Raw genomic sequence first — 12108 nt, 5'->3', positions numbered from 1 at the left:
ACCACTGCATGGAACTACTGCGGTATTATTATTGCCAGTGTTCTGAATTTTAATTATCTCGAGAGAATGCTTCTGTTCTAAGAGAAATATTATCTTTGTTTACAGGGAATGATCATTATGAGTCATGTGCACCATGAAGAACTCACTATTTTCACCAACCTATTTTGATTATTGCTACTGATGGTAGCAATAATGGCCCATATGTGACTGACCCTTCTGTGTATGATACTAGCAATTATATAGTAACTGACAATCTCATTTTCAAAAAAAATTATTAATAGACTACTTTTGAACATGCTCTTACTTCTCTGCCTTCTAAAGTCCACTTATGTGTACTGAGTTCGGCCCAGTGACTCCTTTCCAATGCTCAGTGAGGAGTCTTTCCACATTGCAGGAACCCTTTCTACCATATTCAATGCCACCATGAGACACATGAAACTATGTTATGCTGAATCAGACTATTGGTTCATGATCCACCCAGATGGGCAGCAAAGTCTCCAGGGTCTCAGGACTTTCACATCATCTACGCCCTGTTCTTTTCAAAAGGAAATGCCAAGGATCGTTGACTCTCAGCTTTTTTGCAGACGGCACTTTCCCACGGTCATTGTCACTTGTGACCCCAGCAGAAACAATAGCCCGAAATGGACCACTGTTGGCCATACCCAAGTAGTTAATGTTTGGCATGATAGGGGCTGAAGGATTGTTGTCCAGGGAGAACCCCTCTTCTCGGCTCATCATTGAGCGCTGCTGAGGTAAAATTGAAGGTTGTGGAGCTTAAAATGGCAGGCGTGATCTAGCTGCATCCCATAAAAGATGGATTAGTGCTAACTGATATAAACTATTGAACTATTAACAATTAACTATCAACTAGAAAACCCAATACTATCAACAGTGATGATAAGAAATAACTTCTAACTATACATTTGATATTTAAGAACAGGGAGGTTAATCAGCCCTGCTACTCCGAGAAGGAGCAGGAAGAAGACTGGAGCAGGGTGACTCCCACCATGGAAGTCAGGAAATGGAATTTTCATCCTGTCTCCCTGATAAAGTGATGTGAAACACCCACTGAGACATCCTCCTGGTTCTCAAGGGAGAAGGAATAGGCACTAGAGATCATACTGCAAATTTACATTGGTTACTGATTCATTTGAAATGTGGAGTTGGAGGAGAGTTTCATTCATTCATTCATCATTCAAAATACTGCCTTTTGGCTCAGGGCAGTTTACATTAGAAACTCATAATACAATGCAATACAATAAAAAATCTTGACTTAAGAATACAATAACATCTTTAACAATAGGAACTTGTATTGGATAATGCAGTTTGTAATTTAGCATTTAACATTCAACAATTGGCAATAATAGGATATGATACAGCACCAAAAGACAAATAAATGGGTTCTATATCAAATCAAGCCTGAACTCTCCCTAGAAACTAAAATGACTAAACTGAGGCTATTGTACATAGGTCACATTATGAGAAGAGAAGGCTCACTGGAAAAGAAAGAGGAAAAGCTGCAGGCAGCAGAAAAAGAGGAAGACCCACCATGACATAGATCAACTCAATCAAGGAAGCCTTGGACCTCAGTTTGCAAGATCTGAACAAACCTGCTCATGACAGGATGTTGTGGAGATCATTAATTCATAGGGTTGCCATAAGTCAGAAGTGACTTGACGGCATATAACAGAGAGACAGAGAGAGAAACCATTCAAGGACTATCTATAATTATTATCTCCACCGGTGGCATACAAAGACTATTTGGCACCCAGGGCAGATAATTTTTTAATACCCCTTTCACTAATTTTTTTTTGCCAACAAGTTATAGCTGACTTATGACAACCCCATACGGGTTTCAAGGAAAGAGACGTTCAGAGGTGGTTCGCCATTGACTGCCCTCATGTCCTGGTTAACTTCTGAGATCTGACGAGATCAGGCCAAATTGGGGTTATCCAGGTCAGGACTGCTTCTCTATATGACAAAAATATTTTCATTAATAATAGCCCAAGTCAGCCACAAAACATGACACTGGGGTACTTGTCACCATCTCTCCTCTGACAAAGTTGTTGTGGACTGCATATTGTACCCTGAACTCTCTGGCGTAAGAACAAGATAAACTGGCAAATGCCCACAGCTCACCTTCCTAACCACATAACAGCATGGGTGCCCCTGCAATAAAAAGCAAGCTATAAATAAACAAATGTTTCTACAAATCACAAATGTTGTTTTTCCTCACATTAACTTAAAGTTAGACTTGTTTGTCTCTAGTCAGAGGAGAAGGAAAAGTGATCAAAGTACCATAGACAATGTATTTAGGGCTAACCATCTCTTGTTGGAGCCTGGAGTTCTCCTGCAACTACAAATGATCTCTAAACTAGAGAGATCAATTCCCTGGAAACATGGCAGCCTTGGAAGGTAGGCTCTATGGCTTCCCACCCCCACTGAGATCCCTCCCCAGGCACTGCCCTCCAAACTCCAGGGATCCCAGAAGCTGGAGAAGGCAACCCCAAATGCTGTGGGTAAGGTTAGCCATTTAAAATATGCTTTTCTCTCACACTGACTTTAAGAGCTCCCAAGACCTGCATGGCCCTGACTAAGAACCTGATCATACATCTGCTTCCAAATGCTGCCTGTTGATCTGATGACATGGTAATTAAACTCTGCTTCAAATTCAGGCTTGTGGAAGGCCCAATATATAGTCCACTCTACAGACACCAGGATTGCTTTACATCTTGTTGATGTGGAACATTTACTGGCGTGGTCCCCCCAATGGAAATCTACGGATATGACATTAGTTCCACCCCCAGGGACCACGGCAGTAGATGGGCAGTGGTGCCAGAGCACTGAGACATGTTCAGTGTTCTGGCATCGCCGCTGCCAGTCTTCCAAGGCTGCTCTCACCCTCTGGAGAGCGGAGGCAGCCTCAGGAGACTGGCAGGGGTGGGGCCAGCCCAGCATCACCTGCCACCAGGTAAGGAGAGAGGGGAGACGGAGGGCAGGGAACAAGGATTCTCACCCCTTATGTGGATGTTTAACATAAGGGGCATGAATCCTTGTCAGTAGAATTTTTTTTCACCAGCTAAGTTTCTGCCTGATGAATCCAGCTCAAAGCTTTAGTAGCTACTACTGCAGTTGGAATAACAGTAGTGTGTGCTTTAACCAGAACTTACTAGTTACCTCATGACAAAAAAAAGAAAAAAGACATTCTCATGTACATCCTTCCCCTGTAAGCAAAGTGTGCATTTCAGGGTTCTTTCTAATATTTCAAGGCCCCTTGTGAAAAGCTAAATGGAGATTTACTCAAGGACTTAAATACACAGAAACCTGACACACTCATTTTTTAATAGGCAGGCAGACGGCTGTTTATTTAGCTTTTGAGAACTAGTCTAAATTAGGCCTTCAGAAAGGGAGGAAAGAAGTCTAGGTTTCAATTAACAGATTGTCTCCCACTGTCTGTGGGATAATTTGGGTTTGAGAGAAACATGCTATAAGAAGTACAAAATATCAGTGCTGCCTTAACATACGGGCTGCTTGCAATGAATTATCTGGGCTTTAATGTTCGGAAATCTACATAAATTCCCATTCTTTCTCACTGGTTTACTAATGCTGCATCACCTCCCCTGATGAGATTGATACAAAGAAGAACTTTCATAAAAATATGACAGTGGGAAAGTGGAAATATAATTGTAACTGAAAGTGATATTGCTCTATAACATTAGCCTCAGATTTGCAAAAGCTCCTGTTTCCTCTTTACAACTTGCTGACCTTGGTTTGCTTAATTACTAAAACTGTGAACATAGTCTAAAAATTGTAATTCGCAGTCCCAAGCGCTTAATTGTCACATCGCAGAAATATATTTTCAATACATTTCTTTGTATCTACCATGCATTTTTATTCCAAATTCCTTGGATTAAGTACTTCCCTTATTCATGTTTATTGTGCCTTCTACTCCAAGTGCAATCTGCCAAGAACTCCTTGGTGCAAAACCCATGGAAATGAATAAAAATTAGGTGGCAGCATCTATGAAGACAGTAGGAGCTGGAGAATTAAATTGTAGATCCCTTGACCTTCCTGAATAGGCAAGGTACAAATCAAAGCAAACACCTAGCCAGATCAAGCAGAAGTCCCCACACAAGGGACTTCACTGGACACAGTTCTTTCCACATGTTCCCTAACTGAAGATCCCTGTACTCAGGTCACTGTCAGTCCTGTGTCAATCACTGGTGGGAGGGGTTTGAATCAACCTTCCCCTTCTCAGGGGTGACAAAATTAAAAAGATGGAAAGGGCCTACAGAATATCCAGTCCAACCCCCCTGTATATGCATCCCTGACAATTGGTCATCCAGCCTTCTCTGCTTAAAAATCACCTGTGAAGGAGTTCAAAATTTTATTTCAAAACCAAATCAGCTCTGGAGAGTGAGCAGTAATAGGATTCTTTTTTTAAAAAAAGGGAGACATGCAGTGTGACAAGCACAAAATAATGAGCATGGATTGAGGGGGGACAGAGATGATGCCCTCCTCTGACTGAGAGGTGAAGTTACCGGGACTCAAGCAGATGCCTGCGTATCCCACACCCAAAGGCAAAATTTGGCAGCTTTATTAGTTAACTCTTGGAAAGAGTCTGCAAGAAGGAAAGTTGTTCAGATCTTCCTGGTAAAGTTGACAGAATTGGAGCAATTTACTAAGATGGGATGTCATTGCAGAATGAGCAGTGTAGCAGAACATGTTCAAAAGACTCCACTTCCCTGTACGGCATGGACAGAGCCACTGAGGGAATGGAACACAAGGGTATCTGCCTCCCAGGTGAGCTGAAGCTGGGCTACAGGTAGGGTAAAGATTTTTCCAATATTTGGAGATTTCAAGGGATCTAAGATAATTGGCTGATTAAAATTATCCGGCATACTTCAGAGTGATTGGATATTTCTGTATTTGTGCCTTATCTGATTGTAGGGCATGATTCCAAAACTACTGCTTAAGCATTTCTTTTGCTTTCTGATACCCAAGATGCAGTAATTCTTCAGGGGAGAGTAATTCTTCTGTGCTCCTCGAGCTTCCCCTCAATTGCTCTTTGCCAGCAAGCATCCAAGGGTAAAAGATCCACTGGACTGAAGATGAGTTTTAACCAGTAGATGGCTGCAAGTAGTTATACAGGAGTCTCCAAGGGGATCAGCCCAGTCTCTAGTCTGAGAAAAGCATTGGGATTGGGAATACATCATGGGACTCCAAGGACAGTCCATAGGAACTTAGATTGTACCACTTCAAGTGAGCAACTTCCTTTGTAAATACAAAGCTGAGAATTGTAGATCTGGGTGACAACCTTTCCTTGGGAGACCTTGATTGCTGCCAGGATAAAGGAATCTCCTTTGGTGAACTAGAATCTTAGAATGGCAGAGGATGCTCTGTGGGTACTCTCTGTGGCATGTAGAGCCTGAGTTCTCCAGTGTCCAGATGACTGGAAGACTACACCACGATATTTAAAGATTTCTGTTTGTTAAATATTGTGGCCCTCTATTTGCCATCTACGGAGTCAATGTTTTTTTGGTAAAGAAGGTGACTTCTGGATTTTTTTGGTGGTTTTATCCAAGCTTTACTATATGAGGTAAAGGCAAAGACTCCTACATTGCCAAGGAAGGGAATATACCACATTTGTGAACCACCAATTCTACCACTCAACCACACATCTAGTTGAAAGGTTTTTCCTAAAATCCCACCAATATCTTCTGACCCATAATTGTTTTCTATGCCAGCTTTCCTTGCCCACCGTTAGACATTCACAAGCTACATCACGGCCTTTGGGACAGGTATCTACTCGCATCTCAAATCACCCACAAACCTTTCTTACTGCTGATGGCCAAAATACATAAACTGAGAATGAGACTGAACAAATCTTTGGAAAATATTTAAATCCTGTACATATATTTCCTGGAGAAAGAAAGTGAATAGTCATAGCCTCGGCTGTGAAAGTCGGGGAAAGAGACCCACGGTACTGTGAGGGGAAAGCAGCAATAGTAACAGCCCTTGAGCCATTATGTCAGGGAAACTGCCATTCTAGATTTGTTCCCCATTTTTTTTAATTTAAAAAAAGATGCCCATGTGTACATGTGTTACCATCATTTTACACAGAGAAATGCTCCCCATCAGACGTTGTGTGGTATGATGTCTCTCAGGTCCAAAACAGAGGGCTCCAGAATGTCTACCATAAGAAAATAAAGCCGCTTGCTTTATTTTTAATGCAGTTGCCAACCATAAGGACATGGCTGACATGATTTACACGTTTGTGGGCCAGGAAAAGAAAGATCAAAAGATTATCTGCAAGAAACAGGAACAGAAAAAGCTTTGCTTATGGGCAAACCTTTTCACCAACTTCTGGAAGTAGAACAGGAGAATCTTCTACCAGAGCTCCCTCTATGGGCAACACTGAGGAACTACCAAGGAGAAATATGCCAATTCAGAAACGTTGTTTTTGGAAGGATTTTTTAAAAATAGAAATTGGTTTTGGTCTCAAATCGCATTAAAAGCTTTGCCTGATCCACATGCTAGGTCACCACTTCTCTAATCCACCAGCAAAGCAGGATGCAGCCAATCTACAAATTTCGTTCTTAAGAACTTTTAACTTTGGGACGAACAAATGTCCAATTAGGCAAAAAACAAACAAACAAACCAGCATGGATACACCAGATAAGCCACTGATATTTCAAATGGCTCCACAACTAAAGATAAATAAATTACAAAAACAAGTCATCAGCAATTTCTGAGCTTTGAAGACCTTCAGCTACAGAAGAAGAAGAAAATTAGTGGCAGAAACTAGTTTGCTAGAGACCCTTATTATTTCTATGCTTCAAACTGCTGCTGCTGTAATATTTTCACTCTACAGAAGAGTAGAAATAGGTGGTGAGATGAATATTAAAATCTGCAGAAGAAAATAGCCATTTGGGTCTATCTAAATTCAAAACCATGAACAAATTCCATGTCTCATTCGTTAGGGTGAACCAAACTCATAGAAAGCATTCAGCAGAATCACCGTGGCTCTTTTATAAGAAAGAGACTATGTTCTTGCCAAGTTTGATTAAATTGATTTTATAATGAAATAGCAATGTTCATATGGAGCTATGGAATGTATGACAGTTTACATGATTTTATTCTGAAAACATAACAGATGAAATAAATACCTTGTACTATGTCTTATGCATGAAGGACAAGATAATGGGAATGCAATCACCTCCTTCTAGTGCATGAAGACAGTAAGGTTCAATTTCAGCACTTCTGTTTATGCAAGAGCCTGTGCACATACAGTAGTCTTTCACTGGATCCTAGCCAACAGACTCTGAGAAAGCAACAGGCCCCACTAAAAGAAGGAAGATCAAGGAAGCTACACCAGTTCTAACAGTCCATTGCTAGTCCTCATGTGGTCTAAGATGTCAGGATGCAGTCTACAATAGTGAGACTCCTCTGCCCAGCCCACAGACAATCACTATGTAATCAGTGTTTTGGAGCCATTTCTGTTAGTCCAGTTCAGAACGGAAACCCAGAGATTGTCCTGGCAAACCATGCGCAGGAATTTGGCTTGAAAAAAAGCAAACTGCTGCAAGGGAATACTAAACTTTAAGTTGATTTCTTCCCTCAAAGCCCTTCCTGTTTTTGTTCATTTTTTTCCATGTGGGGAGGCTAAGAAAAGAGCCTGAGGTGATGAAAGAGCTGCTCCCACTGGGCAATCTCAGGCTGATTTTAGTCACATCTTCCTTTCCTCAGAAGACAGGTAACACAGTCTTGAATGAACAACAGAAGATCGAAACAGGGGGAAAAATCCAACAAAATCACTTCCAAACACCCACCTTCCGAAGTCCTGCCCACCTACTATATGCCTTGGAGTCAAGAAAGGAAACAGCAGATGTCCAGAGCAGATCCATTTGTGTCAGCAACAAATCAGTCAAATTTAAAAGCCAGGCCAGAGCCAGCCATCTCAAGCTAGGGAATGGGCATGACTAGTTTCCTGCAGACTGAGGAGAACCCTGTCAAGCTCCTCGGGTGACTTCCTCCTGCAATCCTTAGGAAGCCAATCTCTTCCTTGTATGTATTCCAAAAAGTATGCCAGAAGGATTCTTGGCCAATGATTCTCCTGCAGCAAATTGGACCTCCTCCTCCTCAGAAGATGCTATCGCTTCCTGTGTCAGAAGCTGACAGAACCACAGCCAACTTGTAAAGAAACCCCTCCGCCTGGGTCATCCTTGCCGCCTGCCCAGGATGAAGAACTGGCTTACAGTGGTGAAGCAGGATCCAGTCCTGGAGGAACTATGAAAATCTTTGTGCTGCAGACTTTGTAATGTCAACTTGGATTCTGCCCAGAACGCCCAGGCTCAGTAACAGAGTAAAAACCATAGTATGAAACATCAAAATTATTATGTTGCCAATAGCTGCTCAGCTTCAGACAGACTGAATAGTTTACTTTAGCTTTTCATGCATCTGATGGTTTCCTTTTCCCCAAAGGGGCCTCATCAAAACCGGGTAGCCATGTGATTCTGGCCACTGAGAACATCGACTGCAAACTGTATGATGCTTTGCTCAGCTCCCTGGCCATGGTCCGGGCTCACTACCAGTTAGTTAAGAAATGTTTATTGTATTAGCCATTGGCCATCATAGGCATATCAAAACAAGGTCATACAAAATTGAATATAACCAAACAATTGGTTATGTATAAAATTGTATGTATAAAATGACCAGATAAAAAAATAGTATAATCAATAAAATACAGAGCTAAAATTGGCATTTTAAGAGAAGACAATCGAGCATTAAAAGTGCTGCGGGCATAAGTTGGACCTAGTTTTTCTGGCAGCCAGTGCAAAAAGTTCCACTCTAGTGGAGACATAAGGATCTTTATCTGACATCAGAAATGTAAAAATCTCAGTTTTTGTAGTGCTCCAGGGCAAGAGTTTCCTAATAAATTTGTTTCTCAGATCATTGAAGATAGGCCAGTCCAGGCCATTGTGTATGAGCTCCTCAATTGCCACATTGCCACAGATACAAAGCCAGTCTGAAACAGGGGAGTGAAGAAATCTACCTCTGTGGACCTAAGTTGGCATTGCTTGGAAACCTCAAGTAACTAAATGCCATGCTTAAGGTTAGAGTTGGAATATTGACAAGATATGCAGATCGGAGATGTCCCTTTCAAAAAAATTGGAAAGGGTGTTACTTTAGAATGAGCAGTTGTCCCACTATCAATTACTGCTTCCATTTGATAGATCCACTAGTTCTTATTAGTCATCAGAGACAGAGTATCATGATTGAATTATGTTGAAGTACTCGGAGCAAGCTTTATCTTGTCCCAATAATAACAGCAGGCTCTGTCCATTAAGGGAATCTATGTCTCTACGTCCCTGCCTCATCCAGTATTCAGGATGGTTGTATTAACCCGAGCACTTAGAGAAGGTAGTCTCAGCTCACATAAGGGCTGCTGGAGACCCCGTTGGGAGAGTATAGATTCTTCTCATGAAGATATTTTTGAAGTCAGAATTTGCTCCCCCCAGCCCCAGATTTGGATACCATGCAACAGGCAAGGAATCTCATTGCTGCCAAATAACTTGATGGTTGGATCCACCAGGCAACCCCCTTTGAGGATTTTTTAAACTATAGTCCCCCAAATTTCTCAGGTTTGTTGCCGATAGAGTTGTTACATGGGCTTTCCAAGACAGTGTATCACTGAATGTTATACCTAAGTATTTATAGGTGCTACATTGTTCACTTGGTGTGCCCAAGATACTCCAGGGGGGTCTTTTCTTTTGTCACCTCTTAAATACCACCACCTTGGTTTTTCTCATACTTTATATTTAATCCCTTCTCCTTACAGCATAATCCCAGTTCATCGAGAAGTCTCTTCAGACCAATTCTGGTCAAAGAGATCAGCACCATATCATCTGCGTAAAGCAGAACTGACTTTGTCTGACCAACAGATGGGGGTGTAAATTCAGGTGCCTATAACTTGGTTGCTAAATCCTTGATGTACAGGTTAAAAAGCAAAGGTGCCATCACACACTCTTGTTTTACCTCCCTTCAGACTGGTATTTCATTTGTAAATGAGCTGCAAGTTCCTACCTTGACTCTTATGGTGGTGTTTAAATGGAGCTGTCTTATCAAATATACTAGGCTCACCTCAACCCCAAGATTCAGAAGTTTCTGCCAGAGCCTTTCCCTGTTCAGTGAATCAAAAGCTGCCACTAAATCAACAAAGGCCACCTTGTGGGACCTTTCAGCAATATTTGATCGCTCAGTGCCCTTTTTAAAAGCCGAATCGATGAGGATGTAAAACATTGCTTTCCTCAACCCATTCCTCTAATTTGAGTGTCAAAAATTTGCCATATAATTTTGATGCTATGGGTATAAGGCTAAGCGGTCTGAAATTCCTTGGGTCCTTTCTGTCACCCTTTTTATGGATGGGGATGATAATACTAGTTGTCCATCCCTGAGGTAGTTTACTGGCATTGTTAATTTGAGTACAAAGCCTTGAGAGTACAGGAGTCCACCAGTCAGAAAATACTTTAGTACTCAGAAGGGATCAAGTCCTCTCCAGGTGCTTAATGGGAGGGAGTGACATTATTAATGGCTTGATCTCACCTTCTGACACGGGGCCAGACTACAGATGCATCAGGAAACACTTGGGTCACACCATTTCTTGTACCGTTTCCAAGGATTTTTGTGTAATGAACATACCAAGTACCTGCTTGGATGGATGTTCCGGTACAAAGAGAAAGATTCTTGGTGCCTGATGAGATCAAGTCCCAAAGGAGTGTTTCATTTTTTGTGGATGACTGCCTCCCGCAAGTTGTTCCAGTAATAGAGTGTTCTTGTTTCTTTCCTTTTAAAAGTTCTTTGTATTGAGTTTTAACCCTCCTTAACTGGATTAATAAATCCTTATCTTTGACCATTCTTGCAGTTCTAATGCATTTCAGCAGCTTTTGCGTGTGTGTGTTTTATATTCCCCATCAAACCAAGCATGCTCAATAGAGGGGGGTGATTTTGAGGGCTTCTTATATATATAAATAGAGATTTAAGGGGGTTGACTACATTGTCACAGTCTCTAACATCACAATCTGGTTTTAAGAGGGCCTTAGCACAGGACAACCCTTCCTCACTCTCCAAAGTTCATTCAACTAGTCTCTGGAGAAGATCACACCATTTATATTTCCTATGGCCAATATCTTCATTTTCCATTAAGTTAGGGAGCAAGAATAGATCCTTATGACAACTAATGGATAGCCTTAAAGGGTTGTGATCACTGAGTGAAGTTTCTAATACATCAAATAGAAGCACTCTAGGCAGAAGATCATCAATAACAGTGATATACTCAATGGTACTAGTTCACTGTACTGATATATAAATGTACTGCTTGACAAGTCATAACTAGATCCATGTAAAACACACAAATTAAAGGATGAAAGCAGTTCCAAGATTTTCAGGCCTGGTTTGTTAATACACTGATCATTATAAATATGTCTCATGAGGGCATGTTCCACAATAAGATCATTAAACCCCATAGACTGGGTATCAGCCAATTTGTGCACAGCCAATTTGTGCATTAAAGTCACCCCCCCCAAAAAATTTTTTTTTGCAATTTTAGGGAAGCTATTCTTTAAGTAATTTTAGATTTTATACCTGTGTATTTTTTTTAAATGTACAATTTAATAATGTTTGTATTTTGGCATGTTGTCACCTGCCCTGAACCTTCAGGAAGGGCAGGATAGAAATATGATATAAAATTAATTAAAATTAAATGTGTGTCACCTGCAGCAGCCCGTTCTACTGCACTATGTTTAATGCCAGCATCTGTGACAAGATGAAAGCAAACAGCTCGAGAAGCCTGATCACAGTCAGCAGCTTTACAGGGCCCTTTGGCTCACCAAATCCATGTCACCATTGTCACTACAAAAGCACTTTCTGACCATCTGCAGTTGTGGCCCAGGAGAGACCAGGTCAGCAGGTCCTTCTTCTGGTAATGCCTGCTGGTAGCACTGAAGACAAACAATAAAAAATCTATGTTTAGAATGAAAAAGTGTGTGGCCAAGTAAAAATGCAAATGCGATACATAGCACAGCAGCTTTCTTATTGGGTATTTTCTCC

General features: G+C 41.2%; 1 protein-coding gene and 1 pseudogene across 3 annotated transcripts in view; one reads left to right on the top strand and one right to left on the bottom strand.

Annotated features, from left to right (window-relative positions):
• The window catches only part of HDAC9 (histone deacetylase 9), a 470793-nt gene that overhangs the window by 341484 nt on the left and 117201 nt on the right, over positions 1–12108 (bottom strand). The gene's annotated exons all lie outside the window — the stretch shown is intronic.
• LOC143820828 (zinc finger matrin-type protein 3 pseudogene) lies at positions 8108–8621 on the top strand (annotated as a pseudogene).

Source organism: Paroedura picta, chromosome 11, assembly GCF_049243985.1.
Source record: "Paroedura picta isolate Pp20150507F chromosome 11, Ppicta_v3.0, whole genome shotgun sequence".
Taxonomy (NCBI): domain Eukaryota; kingdom Metazoa; phylum Chordata; class Lepidosauria; order Squamata; family Gekkonidae; genus Paroedura; species Paroedura picta.
Note: the sequence above shows the minus strand (reverse complement) of the source record. Positions and strands in the feature narration are given on the sequence as shown.